The sequence below is a fragment of the Barbatula barbatula genome (assembly GCF_947034865.1).
Source record: "Barbatula barbatula genome assembly, chromosome: 18".
Classification (NCBI taxonomy): Eukaryota; Metazoa; Chordata; class Actinopteri; order Cypriniformes; family Nemacheilidae; genus Barbatula; species Barbatula barbatula.
In genome coordinates this window covers 8,092,673-8,114,219 of record NC_136781.1, presented here as the reverse complement: position 1 = coordinate 8,114,219, position 21,547 = coordinate 8,092,673, and the positions used below count along the sequence as shown (strand labels likewise).

The window sequence follows — 21,547 nt, the reverse complement described above, 5'->3', positions numbered from 1 at the left end:
CATTGAAATGTGGAACTCGTGGGACTAATCAGTTATGCTCAGCTGAATGTTTTACCTTGTGATGTTTGTATGGCACTGTGATGATAAACAATGGAGATGAGAACTGTTTGATTTTTGAGTCTCTCCATATTCACCTGCATAGAACCTTCTACATCTTTGTGTTTGCTATTCAATTTCAATAAGATGAAGCTGCATCTTTAGTGTTTTGCATCATTAGGGAATGACATTTACTACAGATTTAATCGTTAGGTTTTAGACTTTCTAAAAGGTTTTATTGAGACCTGTCGTTTTTCGACAGAAATGTGGTTTAAAATGAATTTCAATGGAAAATTTAAATCAATTCAAATCAAATCATTATGGAAACTAGTGTAATTGTGGGTAAGCTAGTGTAACGGTGCTTTATTCATGCTTCAAAAACAAAAGCTGTAACTTATAGCTGTCAATATGTCAATGTAAAATGTACTTTTAACCCAAGCAACAGATAGACAGGAGATTATAGAGGGATATCGCTCTATTTACATTGTGGGTCTTGTGATATTAGTGAAAATTTAATGAAATTTAATTTGTTGTTTTTAATTATGAGTCAAAGTCACTATCAGTACAAGTCACTCGTGTGGCCTGTTGTCCATCTGGGATTTAATGAGTTCTAAACTAAATTTCCTATGAGAGTTAACGCATCTCATCTCATAGCTGGGCTTAATTTACAAAACCTCAATTAAAACACAAGCTATCAGAACTGCAAGACTGATACTGTTTTCCAGTCAGCCAAGTGTTAAGGAAGAACGTCATTCTCTTGGTTGACGGTCTTCAGATGTGTCTTGGGTTTGGCAGTCTCTGGTGGTTTCTATGCAAACAAGGAGAGTGCGGTATCAGGGGACACCAGAGCTTCATACAAACCACCTGCGTTTGTCAGCTCTGTGAAACCGTCCATAAATAAGTCTGGGATGAAATACTAGAAAGAACGAGAGATTTGGACACACCCTGTCCACACCTGACTGAGAGAAGATCTGACACTGAGTGAAAGAGTGACGGGAGAAAAGTGCAAAGGAATTTGGGATTGAGTTTGTGCACCCATTGGGCTTCCTGTGTTCCTGGGGGATAGAGATGGAAAGGGAAATAAAAGAAAAACACATCAATAGCTCTGTCTGGTCAAGAATTTTTTAAGGCGGATCTATTGGAGCTTCCAAGTGGGCGTTCTTTGTCTCCAATAATCTCTTCCAGTATGAGCCTTCGAATAACATCCAGAACTAAGCTGGTTCTAAAACATCAACAGATTGTGCTTGTGACACTGATATTTTACAAACTAGGAAACCATTTAAAAAGATTTTCTGTATTGACTATGTATAGGTTTGTGTTTAGGTAAAATTATCATTTTTGTTTCATTTTGTGAACTACTAACAACTTTTCTTCCAAATTTCAAATATAAATATTTGTTCTATTTGCATTTATTTTCAGAACATGAAAACTGGAGAAACAGGTAAAAATAACACAAAAGATGCTCTGTATTTTTCCGACCTGCAAGTTCATATTCACTTTTTACACAATACAACAGTAATGTTTGTGTACATGTATTTAGTAAAAGTAAACAATCACTTTTTGTTTGATAATCTTATATGACTGTCAGTCTTTTTCATAGCTGTTGGGTGACTTTGTCACTTTTTGATTTTGTTTATTTTTTTATAGGCTCTATGTCTAACAAGTACTTTGTACCTGAATATTATTCACAGCTTTTTTTGCTTTAGAAATAATACAAGTGAGAGGGTAAACATATTCCACATTACAGGTAAATCATATGCACTAATAAACACACAAGTTACAATGAATACTTTTCAGGGCTGGTAATCTTTCATAGGCATCAGCATCTCACACCCTTTTTGCACACATACAATAATAGCCATTGAGTTTGGCTGAGCAACCTTTTTATGCATGTTCATATTCTGCACTTTATACCCAAATTAATATTCAGATTTCTGCCAAATGGATGTGTTGAGAGATGCATCTGAGGGAACTGTATTCTTATTGGTAGAACCACACTGCAACCTGCTGAGGTTTGCATTTACTAACCTGTCCCTGTGGAAATGTGTGAGATGGATTTGAAGTCGGTAGTGTTGTCGGTAGAGTTAAATGGGAAGCAGCATCAAATGAATGTAACTGTTTAAGTATAAATATGCAAACAAATGTTCATAAAAATGTGTGTCACTTACTCAGCTAAGATAAATAGTCAAATTAGCCTATTTATTTATTTATTTATTCATTTAATAAACAATTAAGTGAAAAGCTGCATGTCAAACTTTGCAAATGAAAGCCTGAAATCTATGGCGGTGCAGGTGTGATGAGTAATTGCAAGGGCTAGAGAGGCGAGAGAAGTCCGGATGCCGAAAGAGGCTTATCTGGAGGTCATACACATTTCTCTAAGCTTTGATTCTCCTGGTCTCGGGAAGATCTTTGACCTCCTGGTCGAGAGCAAGAGAAGGGAGCAAATGGAATCGGACACAGGCTTGTTGGAGAAAAGAAAATAAGACGCAAGGATTACGGGAAGTCACTGAATAGGTTCGGACAGAGAGTTGGGAATTAAAGGGTAGATAACAATGGAGCGAGTTATTGGGTGTTATCAGCGTGTGAGTGGCATGTCGATTCGCAGGCGTTCCATCAGGATGCCAGCCCCTGTCACTCACGTTGAGAGCTCAGTGCACTCGCAGGAGTGGAGTAAAACAACTTCAGTCACACTCTATTCTCTTTCGTTTTGTCTCACTTCCGCCTGGGGTTCACCGGGGTCAATCCTCTGTTGTAATACCTCTCTTTTTCATACCTGCCACAGATAGCTGCCGAGCGTTAGTGCGCAAAGGTGTGGAGATGTTCTTATATCTCTTTGATAAAGGGTAGAACAGAACATTTAGCACGGTACAAAGCTACACGTCGCACTAGATAGCGCACTCTTGCCTGAGGAGGAATCTTTCAGGGATTACTTAAAGATCGGTATGGTATTATCCTCGATGGATAGGGAATGTTGGGATACCATAGATGCCTTTCCACCATCAGATTGAGCGGTTCCAGCTACAGCTGCAATGCCTTTTGAGCAGGGTTCAGCACAGTACGATTGCAAACCATTCTTGGCATGGATTTTCTGTCATTTTTAGCCAGTTGTACTCATTGGCAGAACATCTATAATGACATGGCGACTCGTGTATGGTTAGTAACTATTATCGTTATTTACTCACCCCCGTGTCCTTCTTAACCTCTTTCTTCTGCAGAACACAAAAGAAGATATTTTCAAGAACATTGGAAAAACGCTGGCCCCATTGACTTGCATTGTATGGCCACAAAATCACTGAGACAATTCTCAAAATATCATTCAGGTGTGAAATAACATTTGAGAATAAATGATAAAAAACATTTATTTTTGAGTGAACTATCCCTTTAATCAAAACTAACAGATAAATAAACTGCAGAATTGTACTTCTACACAACACCAAAGTGAGAAAAAAGAAAAAGAACTTTGCCAACTGGCCTGGGTAATCAAAGAAAAGAATGAAATATCCAACTCACACATCTTGCCAGTACTATTCAAAGGTTCACTAATCAAAGTGCAGACAATAACATATTTTAATCAGATCAACCCAGCTGGCATTAAGAAGTGCCTTCAGGAGCGCTTGAACAGGTTTTTGAGGCGAAAACAGAAACACCTGTGAAATTACAAAGCAGGTGCAAACATCAGAAAAACTTAGCCCAAATTAAACTTTCTCACATTCGACAATTGTTACATTCTTTTTTTATCAAAGCTGTCTTAATGTTACTCTTAAAACGTTAAGTCTGACACTAACAATTTATAGTTTTTTACAAGAACAATCCTTTTTTATTAAAGAATAACTTAAAATGTGTAGTAGAAGTTTTTTGATTTCCCAATTCTATTCTTCTGTAAAACAAATATATATATTTCATGTATAAAGCCTACCCGGTGAAATATTTTATATTTATGTGGTACTGTATAATACATTTGCAGTAGTAGAGGTTTGCCACCTTTTCTGCACTTTTTCTTTTTTTACCAATTATCATGTGGCACAGGCAGTCGTAAGAATAGCGACTTTAACCAGACCCAAACCACTGTTCTCTTCTTTCATCTGCTGTCATTCAGTTGGACCGTGGAGGACACCCCATCCCTGGCCACAGCAAATTAAGGCAACCATTGGGGTGACCACAAACCCCAACATTGTTTCCAAGGAGGAAACGTGGCACTCTTCCAAAGCTGGATAATAATGAGACCAGGGGGTATGTCTGGGTTTTTTATAAGGCACAGTACAATGGAAATTGTCCGGTCAGCCGTTTCGTTGTCACTTGATTCCTGTGACAATATTGATGGTGCATTTGGCAGATGCTTTTATCATATTTATTGTCTGTTTTTTGTTTTTAAAAAATCCCTTGACCTTGGTATTGCTATAGCACCAGTTGAGCTATAAAGCTAACATTTTTTGTTATAGTCAGAATAGACGATTTCTATTCATAACTAAGAGAATACAGCATTCTACATCCATGCAGTCCATCACAGATTGAACCAAATGACCAGCTACATTGACATAAAAGAAAACAAAACAATCTCATAGATACTGTAGATGGATAGACAGACAGACAGACAGACAGACAGACAGACAGACAGACAGACAGACAGAGTAGACAGACAGACAGAGTAGATAGACAGAGTAGATAGACAGACAGACAGACAGACAGACAGACAGACAGACAGACAGACAGACAGACAGACAGACAGACAGACAGACAGATAGATAGATAGATAGCAAGTTTTCCAGGCACATTTCCTCTAAGCTACATTGTAAGATATGCTGGTCTTTTCTCTGAAATGTGTGTGAAGCTACCGTAGTTTTTGAAGTCTTCACAAGAGAGCAAGAAATTGCGTGAAGAATGAGCGGGAAAAAAAGAGAATATTGTTACCAATATAAAATATGAAAATCAAAAAGCATAAATTATGCAAAATACATAAAATAGAGCATTGTGAAGGCTTGCGTAGCTTTTGGGAGAGAGAGGAAAATGTGAAGTTTCATTGCCAACTGCCAGTGACTAAATATAAGTGTTGTGAAGACTACATTACTGCATGTCACATCATGCAAGTTATGAGGGTTGATAAACCAATAATTAATTTTTTTATGTCAAGTATAGTTTTGGAAGACGCTGTGGAGCTATTCTGACTCTGGAATTACTGCATGGTCAGTCTTACAATGCAGAATAATCTCAGAGGAATGCGTTGTAATGGCACGGGCAATCACATGCATTATGGATGCTCTGTAAAGCTGTTCCCCACTGAGTCTGTCAGTTTAGATGACAAATGCAGCGCAGTCTATCAAATGCCAAAGACCTTTCTGATTCTTTGTGCTTTACTGCCATCAAGTGGTCGCTTTGCCTGTTTCAGTTTGCCTCATTAAAACCATAACATGCATTTCAAGATGTGGGTTTGTTTCAGCTATTTTCCACGATTACTCACTTAACCATCCCCTCTAACCCCTCCTCCATAGTCTCTCCTGTCTCTTCCATCATTCAGCAAAAAACAAGCATTCATTTTTTTCAAGCCAGGGCCCTCAGAGCTCTCCATCCTGGCCTACACTCCATCAGCAACATCAGAGTTGGATTCAGGCTACCCCGTTGGTTGTGTACTAGTGTGTGTGTTCTTCACCGTAATGAATCACGCTAAACTCATAACTGTCAGCCTAGTCAGGGAAACTCATAAAATGGTAATCTGATCTCTAGGAATATGGGGAACTGATGAATGTGACTCACAGGGTGCTGCGAGTGTTGTTTTATCTCCTCTGTATGCAAATAATTCTTAAAATGTTTGTTTGGATACCTGTCAAGTTTTTTGAATGACGTGCAATGTGCAAGTTTCAACGTATAACATAATGAATATGTATTTGTCAATCTCTGATAACATTAGTATTGTTCAATTGCTTTATAATTTTATTGTTCTGTTAAACACAAAAGAAGATATTTTGAAGAATGGAGGAAAGCAAACTTTTGTAATTTTTCCTACTATGGTAGTCTATGTCTCATCTCTTCTGTGTTCCTGTCATCAGTCGGTTTAAAGAACAGCTGAGCTTTCAGACGCTGGGCCTGAAACAAGAAGCAAAGAAAATTATGCATTCATGTGTCGGAAAAGACACAGCGCATCTTAAACTACTCAAGAAACAATAGCAAAAACAAAAACAGATGTTATGTTCAAAATAGAGCTCTATTTCTGAAACCTGGGGCCCGTTCTTCGTACGTCGCTAACTCGGTTAGCTGGATTTGATTGTTGACGATTTGGCATGATCTTGGATTGTTCGGTTCTTGGACGCTCATCCTGGACTTGCTGTCATAGCAACAGGTCCGTAAGCTTGAACCTGCTCGGGAGCAGGCTAACTTCATGTAAACAGGATTAGATTGCGGCTTTATAAGCGGAGGAGATAGGTAAGTCTGTCGCAGCCATGTCTTGTCCATTTGTACGACAGCAACCTGTTGCGGAAGGTGCAAGAATAATTCGCAGAGCTTTTCGAATGAATAGACAGGATCATTTAGCGCAGCGCGATAGCGTCATTGTTGAGAGATACCGTTTTTCTCGTAAGGGTGTTATTTACATCATTCATTTGTTGGAACCACACATTACGTGTTTAACACGGAGGAGTCTGGCTTTAACAACAGCACAGACTGTGTGCATTCGCAAACTTTACCTGGCGCTCAAGCAGTTTTTAGGGGTTTTTGTGTTATTTCTAAGCCACTTAAAACCGCAGGATTTTTTAGCTATTGCAAGAACATTTATAATTGTTAATGACATGCAATCATGACCATACCAATAAGTATGAATAACAGTATGTGTCCTTTAGGCTTCCCTAACGTGATTGGTGCCATAGACAGCACACATGTCCCCATCAAGGCCCCCTCAGGCAAAATATAATTTTATAATTATAAAATATAAATATAATGAGGGGGATTTTGTGAAGCGAAAGGGCGTTCATAGTGTAAATGTGCAGGTAAATTACTATTACAATTTATAATATTCCAGATTATTTCATGGAAAAAAAGTAATGAAATCAAAAAGTATGCAGTTGACTGACTAAAATCTCTTCGATGGCGTGTAACTCTATGCTCCACGTCACCAATGTGGAAGCATAATGGCCAGGATCAGTGTATGACTCAAGAATTTTCAGAGAGTCACATTTATGCACATTATTTGAACGTGGTAAGGGAACAAACATTTCAAGCTCACAGTATTATACACAGTATTATGCTGAGCCTAACAGAACTGCATTTTTCCATTATACAGGGGATTGTGACGGGATCCTGCTTGGAGACAGGGGCTATGCCTGCAGGCAGTATTTTATAACGCCCTTCCGTGAGCCAAACCCTGGACCACAAACCCGTTACAATGCAGCTCTAGCCAGGACAAGCATTGAAATGACCTTTGGGCAACTAAAGGGAAGATTTCAGTGTCTGAAAAGTCTGAGGGTTGCACCTGACAGGGCCTGTGACATAATTGTTCCATATGCCATATTGTATAACATTGCCACCATCAGAAAGGAGAGGACCCCTGTGGTGGGGGTGCAGCCTGATGATGACCTCCGGCCAGTGCACTTGAACCAACCTAGTGGCAGAGCTGCACGGGACAGAATTGTGGAACACCATTTTTTTACTGAATAAAAGACTAGACAAATATGCTTAGTTTCTTGAGTTTTATTTAAAAGATTATTTATAAAGAAAAGCCAGCAAGTCATATTTTGCCTGCAATAAGAGATAGTTATGGAAAGTCAGCAATACTACTATGTGTGAAATAGTGTATTAGCACTTACTCTGAAGCAACTCTATCTCCAGTGAAATTTTTCTCTCTTTCAAGTTGTCGAGTTCAATTTCTCCTCTAATTTCTCTTTTTTCACCTTAAAATACTCGATTTTTGGTTAAAGATGTCGTTTATATAGGGAACGGATGTCACCCGGTGTAATTTTGTGAAAAAAAGGGTCAAAACATGCCTCATGCAACAAAAGACAAAAGTAAAAGTACAACACTGCCCACCTCTGTATCAGTTCTTTGTGCAGACTGTTCTGTGAGCCTTTCTGTAGACCTTTCTCTAGGTGTGGACTCCTGCAACTCATGTTGCAGACAGAAAGAATAGGTACACAAGTATATACAAATTATAGTTAAGTTATTTATGCACTTACAGGTTCTTCCTCCAAAGGACAGTCATCTGAGAGGATTTCTTCACAGGACGTGCAATGGAAATAAATGGGTATTACAATGTGTTGCACTCTTGGGGGGGGGGATAATGTCATTACAATTAACTACACTGTAAAAAAATAATGTGATCAATTACTCATGGCAACATATTTTATATGAACAAAGTTTATTAGTTTTCACTTTCACAAACATTTTAAATGACTGTACCAAATTCATTTAATGCAGCAACAAACCATTTTACAGTATACTAAGAGAAATAAAAGCTCATTTAGCCTAACAGTAATGTAGGTGTTGCTGCTGGTCCCTGGCTTTGGGTATAAGGAAGAGCTGCCCCCAGGGATGCCCTCCACACTGGGTTGGTTTGAATTCAACCCAAGGGCCAGCTCTTCTGCTGGGGTATATTGTGGGGGTGCAGGACCACCACCTGTAATCTTTCAGCCTTTTACTTTGTGGCTGTCATAAATAGACACATCATTTAACAGTGGCTTTTTACATAAGGACTGTATAAGAAGTAAAGGCTACCATTTTGTAGAATATTCTTGTAGCCTACTTCACATTTACTTGTTCCCATGTTCTAGTGGGTCCCGTGGTGGCTCTGACATAAGTAAATATGAAATAAATAATAAATGCAAAAATACATACTGTAGAAAGTGATAGAAACATCTGACATGGACACTATTTATGCATTTAATTTGTTTGAATTAAATGTTCAAATTGGGCATAACCTTCCATTAAAAGCTCTCGTTCTGCTTGAGAGGAAAACTGGGCGCGTTCTTTAGCCATGCTGAACAGCCAATCACAGCGTTGCTGATCATTGTTTCTACTATCGATACATATCCCCTTTTAAACCAACGCAAGAACGCGCAATGATCTCAGATAACTCAATCCAGCGATACTTATCATAAACAACAGTTGTGTTCGAAGAACCCAATTAGCCGGATCATGATTAGCACGATGATGTCATCTTGGATGTGTCTTTTGATCTCGGATGTAATAAGCGACGTACGAAGAACGGGCCCCTGGTGTTGATGTTGTTGTTGTTTTTTGTCATTTTTGGCTCTCAATCGAATCCAAAAACATAATGTGAATGAGATCAGCAAAGATGGATTAGGGTCTTTTTTCTCTCCCTCTTTCTCTCTCAGTTTTTCCAGCTGGGGACTCTTAAAGATCTCTCATGAATACAAACTAGATATGCGCTTCTTGGAAAAGTGGTGTGCTTGTAAACAGATGCAGCACTTACAAGGCCTAGGCCAGAGAAGCGCAAAACGAGAAGGAACATGTCATTATGCAAAAGACATCTCCTCAGGCTTTGAGCTGTTTCTCTCCTCTAGCTTAGAATCTCTCTCTACCATACTATTTTTCCAATTTCTTGATTTCAGAGATGTTATCTTAAGCTATGTTCAATGAATGATGCAAGCAGGAAACATATGAATAGCACGCACTTAAATATACGTGTCTACCCTATCACAATTCAAAGGACTTGATTTACCTAAAATTTAATCTGTGTTGCAGTGCTGTTACCTCAGAACATACTGTATGGTAGGACAAAATAGTCAATGAAAACCTTGAGGGTGGATTATTCACTGCCCTCTAGAGGCTGAAAAAGACATTGTCCTGTTGTAAGGAGTTTTAGCAAAAGAAAAAATGATACATTATTGTTTATTATATCAAAAAATGTTCAGACTCTCAAGACCCCTCCCAGAATCACAATTTGTTTGAAATAAAATGCAGTAAAATATTTGTTGAGATTGTATTTATATTATCTCTAGCTGTACATTTTGTGAAGCAGCTTTACATCGTATTTTCAGGGGGAAAACTGCTAAATGAAATAGAAATACGATATACTGATTTAAAAATAGCAAATTGATAAAAAAACATTACAATATGCAATGCTATTATACGATTTTCATTTTTCATTTTAAAAGATCAGTTAAACAATTGGGTGTTCTGTAATTTAACTATTATATTGATAGCATTGTTAGGAAAGTGTCTTAAGGGGATAGTTCACCCAAAAATGTAGATTCTGTCATCATTTACCCACTCTCATGGTGTTCTGCTGAACACACAGAAAGATGTTTGGAAGAATACTTGTATGCAAACAGCTCTGGGGCATTATTGATGTCCATAGTATGGTAAGAAAGCTACTATGATAGTCAATGGTTCCCCAGAACTATTAAGTTTCCCACATTCGTCAAATATATATTATTTTGTGTTAAACAGAACAAAGAATTGAATGCAGTGTTGGAACAACTTGAGGGTGATGAAAGAACTGATGATAACTGATGACAGAATTTTCCTTTTTGGGTGAACTTTCCCTTTAATAGTACATCTAGGTCAGCAAACCTAGCCAAAGCCAGGAAAGGAACCCAAACTTTAAAGGTGCAAACCGTAATCAACACATTGACAACTGGACCCTTCTGACCTTGACATAATATTGGCAAGTACTTTGTGGTATTATGGCTCTGGAAAAAGGATCTTTTGTTAGTGATAGTGTAATTCACTAAAATTTGTATCTTAAATAGTCTTTAACCGCCATTTTTGTTTTGTCCTTAAATTACACTTTTTAAGTTGCACTAAAATCTGTTAATAAACTTTATTTGTTAAGTAAATTATTATATGTTAGACCCTTTTAAATGTTAATCCACAAATACAGTAGAAAACAAACTGTACCTTGAAAGAGTGAAAAAGTTTAAGCAAATGAAAATGTCAGGTATTATAATAATTATCTCAAAGAACCAAGGTGTTCGGGATTATAGAATTATTCTTGCCCTTGACTCTAGGGTGAGCTTGTATACACAAAGTAGCAAAAACTAAATAGAGCTTTTGCAAACATTGCAAAGCATTATTTATTGATGTGTACATTACAGAACACACTGCAAGAGTCTCCTAGGAATACTGTGCCTGAATGAACAAATACTCACACAATAACAGCATATACCTCCTCTTTGTTTTTGTTTCTCCTTTTTTCCTCATTCTCCCTGCTGGGATCGAGCTTGTGTCCCTTTGTTGATAGGGCAATAACACCTAAATAGATTTTTTACTAAACAGTTAGAATTTAAAAGAAGCTCTGAGAGCTTACAAACATTAAAGTTTTATATGATTTGTTATTGATCATCATTACATCTGAGGCTCGTGTCTCAAAAGTGTTCAGAAATGATACATGAGAAAAGTCTATAGCCCACTACTATTGTCCTATTATAAAAAAATACAGCTATAGACTGAGGTCGCAAAACACAGTAGGGCCTAAGTTTGATAAGTTTATATGTTCACATATGTATTTATGTCTATAGAGGAGTCCTAATACTGTACATTCATTCACCTTATTCACTGATATTCAGAGTCAGGCTAAATTTATTTGTTTGCCTTTAATGCAAAAGGTGTTGTTGCTTTCAAAGAGTTTGTGCAAAGATGCGCCACTGCCATTGCAATGAATGGGGAATGCAACGTTCAATATGGCAAGTCCAGTGAAGGAAGTCCCGCCTTCCAGCAAAACCAGCCAATAGGCAAAGACTGACGATTCTCTAAGGCAGCGGCTCTCAACAGGCGGCATGAGGGCCGCATCAGGCCCGTTGCCCTTCAAAATGTGGTCCGTGGCAGCGCTGACCGAGAAGCGTATAACATCCTAGTATTTGCGAGAGCAGACTTGCTCTCAAGGGACTTCAGATGCTGATCTATCTGCGCTGCATAAAGTGAAAGACACCTTTTTTATTTATTATTAAAATGATGCTGTAATCATGACTATACAAATTAGCACACACATGACATTTGTTACTTAAATAATTTTAATTGTATGCATATAATTTAATGCAACCTATCACAAGACTATGTTAGTCTGTGAGAGTGAAACCGCCTAATTTATTAGCTATACTCACAGAACTTTTTAACTCAAATTTTTGTGATGGCAACCAAAAGAAGAAAAATGTATGACGAAAACAGCATTTTTAACCCTGCGTGGGAATCTGAATGAGCTTTTATGGAGGTACAAGGCAAACCAAATCTGCCAAAAGACGATCGCTGTGTTAAAGTGGGCTAATCTGCAACGGCAACAAAAACAGCTTCACACTGAATTCAAAGATGCATATCCCCCTGACAGATATCTCAGAAAACAGAAAATAAAGACTTTGCAAGATGGCTTTCAGTCCGGACAATCCCCTGTTTCGCAGTCATGTTAAATGCAGTGAAAAAGTTACTGAGGCATCGTTCAGAATCACCTAGAATATTGCAAAAAGAAAGAAACCAGCTACGGAAGGAGAATTTCTGACAAATACATTCATTGACTGCACGGAATCACTGTCTTCGGATTTCAAGAACAAGGATGACATTATTTAGCAGATTTCAAAGCTAAAGTTGTCTGATTTAACAGTTACCAGGCGAGTAGAAGACATAACAGATGATCTCTTTTCACAGCTTTTAAAAGACATTGAAAGTGCAGAGTATTTTAGTTTGGCTTTGGATGAATGCACTGACAACACAGAGGTCGCGCAGCATCTGGTCTGGGTACGTTTTCTCAAAGAGGATCAATTTGTAGAAGAAATATTGACTTTGCTACCATTGAAAGGCCAAAAGTGAGAAGAGGACATTTACTCTGCGCTAAAATATTTTTTTCATGGTCCAGGCAAGAGGATTGATTACCTTGCTCAGAATGGATATAATGTGCCATTTAAATTCACTTAATCTCAAACTTTAAGGGAGGCAAAAAATTATACAGATGATTTTCAATGATGTTTCCACATTTGATACAAAACTTTACTTATTTGCTCAACAACTCAACACACCTATACGTACACATACATACATTTAAAGCAATATTACAGGGAATATCTCTTAAGCGTATACAAAACATCGCACAAATCATTGCGAGAATTAAATTTAAAACACTATCTGGTTGATATGTGATATATAATCTTCTTTCCGGTATTTTTTCAGTGTTGTTCAGTCTGGTGTGTTTTATATATCTTCTATACAATTGTGTGCTATAGTAGTTAAAGATGCATTATTTGCAAATGAACACAGAGCACAAAAAAAATTAAGCAAAATGGTTTCCCTTTGTTAAACTGCTTATAATACAGATTTATGAATAGAATACAGATTTACAGATTCCATTATGAAATGAAAATATATAGGGCTTAGAAATAATCGTCTCCATGGTGACACCTATAAGTTTGTGTTAATACTGACATCATATTAGTGGAGGGTTGATCAGAGAAAGGAATGCAGAAGAATTTGTTTTCATCTTGTGCTTTATTCTGTTTTTCTTTGGGGATTTTGATTATCACGTCTGAACCCATTGGCATTCTGGTGTCACCAGGGCACCAGGACATCTGACATGTTTCATAGTTTTTTTTCTATCCTATCAAATGGAACTCATCTTTGCAAACATGACTTCGCTGTCTTTCATTTACGGTCGTGAGACAGGTTAGTTTTACCCTACTGATGCCGTGTTGTTGCGACTGTAATCCTGCTCAGTACGAGAGGAACCGCAGGTTCAGACATTTGGTTTGTGCGCTTGGCTGAGGAGCCACTGGCGTAAGGCTACCGTCTACGGGATTACGACTGAACGCCTCTAAGTCGGAATCCCTCCTGAAGGCAGCGATACCGCAGCGCCGCGGGAAGCTCGATAGGCCACGGATAGCCGTGCCCCCGGTGGAGAGCCTGACGCGACGGGGCCGGGGAGAGGCCCGACATGCGCCCTCCCTCTTCCGACACGCACCGCAAGTTTGTGAGAGACCCGGTGCCAAATGACTCGTAGACGACCTGATTCTGACGGTTATGATCACAATAATAGGATATTTTACAATACAAATTTAAAGTGATTTCACATGGGAATTGTCATGCTTATTGTAACCAGTTCTATTCGTCCCTGCCCCAAGCAGGCCTCGAACCGGGTCGATGCGGCATGGGAGTCGGGTGCTGTAACAAGGAGGCTTAAGACCACGGCCTCTAGCATCTGTTGCTCGAGGCCTGCTTTCAGTTGGGTGAGTAGATCCGGTTACATTGGTGCCGTGACCCGGATGGGAACGAGGTTCTGAGGGCCGACTGTAATGGAGGCCAGCTAGTGAAGGCCCGCTTAATGTGGGGCAAGTAGATCCGGTTCCTGCTAAGTACACAATTCCCTCTTTGTACAGATTAGAAAAGACATGATGGTGCTCATCTCTATCTCTAGATGGTACTTTACTTATTTAAATGGAGTTACATAGTTGCACAGGTTCAATTGATCAGATGATTAAATTAAATTCATGCAGGGTCACCCGGCTGAAAGACAGCAAATCAAAAACCACTGAAGTGCTGCAATACAAGAGAAACGCCTTTCAGCAAAATAAAAAAAGCAACCTAGAATTGTGTAAGGTGATTGGTCTTTGCTAGATATAATGAAATAATTGCGCATGACTATTTAAGAGTTACATATTTTCTTATTCCATTATAGAAGTTACCATTCCACTAACCAACACAAATGTATTGCTCAATACATTTTATCAAATGTCGTTAAAACTTGCTGATGTTTTGTTCACACCCCATCTGGAACCTCTCACAACACAAGTCCATCTGGTTTTTCATGTTTAGTACAATGTTTCCTTCAAACATCACAATTTCATGTGCACAAGCTGAATGATGTTACACACTTCAACATTCAGACCACAGCTACAACAAGTGAGTTATTCTGTATTTGTATGTTGCTATTCTTTTGTTCTTTTGGTAATGTTTGGAACAACTCTACGGTGGCTTTGTGCTGCCAGATACACAATTTTTTTCCACTCAATTATTTCATAATAACGAAATAATATGTTGTTAAATTGGATTAATATGTTGTTTACATTTACATTACATTTAGTCATTTAGCAGACGCTTTTATCCAAAGCGACTTACAAAGAGTTCAGGGAGCAATAAGCGATATCATGTCATAAAAGAGCAATAGTAGGTACTAATACAAAGTTACTAGTTTCAACAAAAGCTAGACCACTACCTGTTGAGGGTTAGAGTAAAACATTTTTTCATTTGTCGTTAAAATGAGAATTGATGTCACTAAACCGAAATAATATGTTGTTAAAACGAAATATGTTATTAAAACGAAATAATTTTCTTGTGTAAACAGCATATTTTTCCCATTTTAACCATATTATATCGTTTTAAACTAAATTTTCTCAAGAAGGTTTTCATTATTCGACATTTCAAACGGAATTGCATGAATTTGGTAAATGAATTCAGTTTTTTGACAAGATGGTTCATTTAATTTAACTGATGCTATTAACTGGGCCATTTAACTGGAGTTTAATAAAATAAAACAATTTAAACTGTTCCTATTTATTTAAAACGTGCGCTTGTCTAGCACGCACGTTCTGCAAAGAGCCATGCTCTGGCTTCATTAAAACATTAACGGATATTTTGTTTTACCTCACTGCACGATATAACTTTATTAAAGAATATTAATAAACCACTAAAGTCATCATCCCGAGTAATATGGGAATCACAAAGCTCCGTTGCTGGAACGGTATATGGTACGTCATTGCAACGAATATGGTTTGGCCATCACTGTGGTAGCTGGACGCACCCATTGGAAGTGGCATTACTCCTTGTTAATGAACTAGACCATTATGGTAAGCTTCGTGGATATAAACTACTACATCTGGTCAGGGCCGAGACTCAAACCCTGGTCTATGATGTTGGAGGCAAACTCCCACATCAACGAACTTTGCACCGGTGCCACTCAGGCAACAGGGAAAACCCAAAGTGAGACCCACATACAATGGCTTGAGTAGAAATTTTTTCCTTTTAATATAGTCCCAAAAGCAGGTAATCCACAAAGCACAAAACAGGAACAGCAAAACATAACAAAAACTACTCCAAAGAAGATGAGCAAAAACATTTTAGTAAATAGTCTTAGTAAATCCAAAACAAGGTAATCCACAAGGTAGACACAAGAACAGCAAAAAGGTTAACGTAAACAACTCTGAAGAAAACCAAAACATGAAACAATATTCCTGAATCCTGACAGGACCCCCTCTCCTAAGAACGGCTCCTAAAATTAATTCCAGCCTGGGTGGAGGGTGCAGAGCCGGCGAGGAGCAGGGAACTCGAGCAGTGTGACGAGGGACGATGGACCGGGGTGATCCTCTCGGGGACCCTCACCAAGCAGGGATGCCTTGGTTAATACACTAAGTCCTGCTCTGTAGAAAGCACGGAGCGCCTGGACAGAGTAGAGGATGAGGCACGCCAGGACTAAATGTCTCTCCTTGAGAGATCAAACCCCTTGCACCCCTTGCTTGGAGCAGCTGTAGTGCTGGGTTGAACATTGCAGCAGATGCAGACGGTGGTGGTACCAGCTCTCGAGCACTGTTCATCTCTGGGTCCATGATGGCTTGATCTTTCTGTCAGGGCCGAGACTCAAACCCGGCTCTCTGGTGTTGTAGGCAAACTCTTTGTACCGGTGCCTCTCAGGAAACAGGGTGAACTCAAAGGGAGAGGCACACACAACGGCTTGAATAGGAAAATTATCCTTTTAATATAATTACCTTCAAAAAACTACTTAAAACACACCTCTTCGGCGAATACTTGACAGACAAATTAAGAAAAATTAAAATAAAAACGTACACTATCCCTCTTCTCTCAACAGGTAGTGGTCTAGCTTTTGTTGAAACTAGTAACTTTGTATTAGCACCTATTGTAATATTGCTCTTTGTGTGACACATCGCTTTTTGCTCCCCGAACTCTTTGTAGGTCGCTTTGGATAAAAGCGTCTGTTAAATGACTAAATGTAAATGTAATTCCAAGAGCAGGTAATCCACAAAGCACAAAACAGGAACAGCAACACATCTGAAATGTATTCAGGCTGGATTGTTGTCAGTCAAACATTTATGAAATATTCTGGATCCATAGGGAGTGCAACTCAGAAGAGACAGTTTGCTAAACTGTAAAAAACAAATCTCGTAAAAAAAATGGTACATTTTCCTTTATTTAATGGACACTCTGTTCATGCTAAAATGCAATTTAATGCAGTTTAAAATGTAAAATACAGGTAAAACAACTGTTAAAATGAATATGCTTTCACTTAATAAGCTAATGTGTAATTATTATGAAACGTCATATTATCCCTTTATAGCAAGAAAATGTATAGTTTAAACAACACATTATCCCTTCAAAACGAGAAAATATATTGTTTTAACAACATTATTTCGTTTTATCAACATATTATTTGACTTATTATTTTGTTTTAACTACACATTATCTCGCATTATTAAAAAAAGGGCAGAATACATTAGAAACGCATAAGAAAACATTATAATTGGATGCGGCGCAATGCGAAAAACCCATAAAGACAAGCAGGTTGTCAATGCATGTCGCCCCTATTGCGTCCGGTGTAGACACTGTGTTAAAGGGTAATCCTGTCCAGAAATATTTTTGTCATGTTGGTTGGAAATTCTTTACATCCTGATAGCAATCAAGAAGTATAGTGGTCAAATAATATTCTTTTTATTATATATTGTCTGTGAAAGGTTGAGGACCAAAAAACAGTTGCCCAATCAAAACTGGTCCAACGCTCTGACTGGTCATTAGTCCATTTTCAGTCAGCGTATTTTCCATACATCATACGTTATCGGTGTGCTTATGCAGTTTCTTTATCTTTTAGTCCTACCATAATTACTCCCGTGTGAAACATGGGCTTAGATAATGGGCTTACAGTTAGACACAATGATTACTGACTAACAGTTAAAATGTAAAAGTTTTATCAGTATACTTCTTTAACATTTCTTCTTTAATTCTTCATATTTTTCCATTATGTCTTTCATTGTTTTTCAGACTGCAGAAAAAAGACAACTCTTGAAATAAAATATTTAAGACATGAAGGTATGCTATTTCATTATTAATTTTAACTTATTATATTGTCTTACAGTTTAACCATATAAACTTTGCTAAATGTACTGTATTGCTCAGTAGGAGATACACAATATTGCGATTCTTCTGCTGGTCATGTGTGCTTCATTATCCATTGATGCTCAACCAGCAGATGTAAGACGACGCTACATGACATTCCTCAGACAGCATGTGTATGAATCCATGAATATGGCTCAATGTAACAATACGATCAAATATAGAAGAATTATGGGACCTGACAGCACCTGTAAATATACCAACACCTTTATACAAGCAAATGAAGATACGGTTAGAGCAGTTTGTACTGGTGGAGGAACTGTTTATAATGGTAACTTGTATTTTAGCAACCAACCTTTTGCTGTGATTACATGTAATCTTATAAATGGGAGTACATACCCAATGTGCAATTACAGAGGTACCGGGTATACTCGTAAAATTGTTCTGGCATGTGAACTAAAATTTCCAGTTCATTTTGAGCGTGTTGTTTAACAAATGTCAGGCTAAAATAGCCTCGGATAGCATAAGGAATGGCTTTCTGTGCTAAGGCCCTCAATAAACAATAAACCTGTCTCTGTTGACTGCCGAATAAATGAATGTAACTTAAATAGTATAATTAAAAGGAATTTTTAATCTACCAAAAAGGTAGAATTACGGTTGGGTATACCTTGTTATAAATCACTCAAATAGGAATTTGGCATAACCAAAATACAATGCTTCATTCCAAAAGGCCCGGATGTAGAATTCAGAGGCCCCTGGGCACAAGTGTCTTGTGGACCTCGCCTGATACACACACATGCACAATAACGTAGAATTATAGGGTTCTTTTCACGCTGATCTGCTTGAACTCTCTTCTGCCGTATACCGGACGCTGTATTTGTTCCTGCTTTATGTGTAACTCTAATCCAGTCTATTAATCTCCTAATTTCAGTGAACAAGCACCTTTTTTTATGATCGGAGCAGTGACGCATCTAAAAATAGTAGTCTCGAACGTCTGTTGATCTGAGGACTTGAAGTGGGTTCCAATATCGGAGCACTACATGTGTGTCACTATTACTGTTTGTTTTCGTATTTTTTTGTTTGTTTGTTTTATTTTGAATTTATTTGTTTGAATTTGTTTCTTTTTTGTTTTACATGACTGTCGATTATCTATTGATATATAGGCTGATTCGGTACTGCCAATAGTTTATGGGCAGCGTATAGTGGGGGTTGCCGATAACTTGGTTTCCCTTGGCAGCACTTGATACGTGTTTTCGACAGTCCCTAATGTGAAGTTTGTATGCTTTTTCTTTTCCTTTACAGAATTGGGGGACCAGTATAAAATGAAATCCTCTGTTTGTGGTGATATGGTTGTTGTTCTGCAGTGTTCACAATGGGGGATTTATTGTGCTATGATGTAAGAGAGCTTGAGTGGTTGCTGAGTTATTGGATAGGCAGAACTCTCGAACAGGAAATACGTAACCTCAACACAATAATAAAGAAGGGGTAAAATGGCGCCGCTGAGCTCTCCGAAGTTCAGGGTATTTAAAGGAAAGAAGGAGAAGCACGTTCGGTAACGTTAAAGCGTCATAGAAGATGTTTTCAACTTTCAACTATTATAAGGTTTACTTTTTTAAATTCAAACCTGGAAGCAATGTCTGTATTTAGTAAAATTAAAGGTATTTAATAACATTTAAACAAGTATTTATTGCCATTAAAATAGCTTAATTACTTACTTCATGGTTGACGCTTTTGAGTGGATCTCCACTCTGGAGGTTATAACATTAAATAGATGATGATGGGTCTCTCTCACCTGCAATTACATTAACTTTTACGCATTTGGTAGAGACGCTTTTATCCAAAGCGACTTACATTGCATTGTCCTATACATTTGATTCTAGGTATGTGCAAATAAGTGTTGCTTATGTTTGTTTATTGTTAATACAATGTTAAACAAATATTAAAGAATTTTAATATAGTTTAGATGAATTTTAATGAATAAACACAGTAGATTCTTAATCCTTTGTAAAAAATGAAATATTGGAATATTCATTTTCTTTTTTAGATTTTTTCATAATGCTTTTAAAGAATTGGTGATATTGTGATTGGCATGCAATTCATAGGCATTTTTAGGCCTAATACATACAGTATGTCCCAGATTACAAAGTGACCTGTCCCAGATAATCAAATTTAGACAGAACTTTATTTTTTTACTAATAGGTGTGGCTTGTCTCCCCTGGGTATAATTTCTAAGTTTTTCTTTTAGTGTGGTTAGAAAACATCTTTGGGATCTCAGAAAAGTCTAATGTGATGATCTACTGTGTTAGATAGATATCGAAATAAATCTATTTACTCATTACTGAAATTACTAATGCTGCTCAAATGTGCAATTAAAGGTCCAGTCAGTAATCACTCACTTACTCCGTGTCTAAACCTGACATGACAGGTCGCGCCTGTCGCGTCCAGTGTGTCACTCCACCCCTCCCTTTCGAAACACTATTAAATGCAAGGTGACCCGCGGTGGATAGAAATAGAAGACTTCATTGTGTAAGATCTTTATAAACCTCTGAAGAGAGAGCTATGTCTAATATATTGCATTTCTATCAATTGATCTTCCCAAAAAGTACACACTGGACCTTTAATGTACTGACACAAAAATAAACAGTGTATTTTATTCAAACATACAGGTACTTTTGAACTATATGAACTATATGACAAAAACAAAGTTTAAGGCTGATGTTGCTTTTCAAGAAGCAAAGCAGTGGATTAATAAAAACAGTCAATAATGTTAATAAATATCGGCTATTAAAATTATTACTGCACAACATACTACTAGCTACACAAACAGTAGGAGGAGCGCTTATATAGTTTATTTCTATTTTACACAAAAGTAGTAAAACAAGACTTAAATTTCTCTTGTAGAACAAAAAAAAACAAGAAATAATCTGTGTACACAAAGCGAGAAAAGAACTCTCAACATTACTTAAAAGGTCAGTTTAACCGGAAAATAAAAAATCTGTCTGACTACACAGGTAATCTCTTACACTGCATCTCTGTTGTTTATGATGAATTTGGTGCTTGCACGTACACAGCTTTTATTATCATGGCAGCAAAGATGTTCAAACAGCTGCAATACTCTGACTTTACCACAAGGAAAAGTGTGTACATCTGCTCAGACCCTGACCACGTCAAAGACTGTGTGAACGTTGCATACACACACTCTGAGATCAAATCTGTGCATAAGCACAATTTATAAATGAACCCCCTTGTTTTTGTACCTGGTGTAAGGACACAGGATCCAACACTTCTGCACAGTGTCTGTTGTGCTTTGTATGTATTTTGTTGGGGAACATGGTTTGTGATCTTCATTTGCCATGTGCTCTTTTGTCCTGTTTAATTGTTTTGGAAGCGCATGGCCATGTTTGATATCTGTGTGCCATGTGCTCTCATGTCTCCTGCCCTTGTTTTCCTGCTTAATCAGTTTGATTATTGGTAT

The 21,547-nt window shown here is 37.8% G+C and overlaps 1 long non-coding RNA gene across 1 annotated transcript; it reads left to right on the top strand.

The window, feature by feature from the left end:
• The first annotated feature begins 14,767 nt into the window (after positions 1-14,767).
• On the top strand, positions 14,768-20,973 carry LOC306907337. The gene is made up of 3 exons (XR_013787901.1): positions 14,768-14,856; positions 18,001-18,048; positions 18,139-20,973. It is a non-coding gene; the product is annotated as an uncharacterized lncRNA (long non-coding RNA).
• Positions 20,974-21,547: the final 574 nt, after the last annotated feature.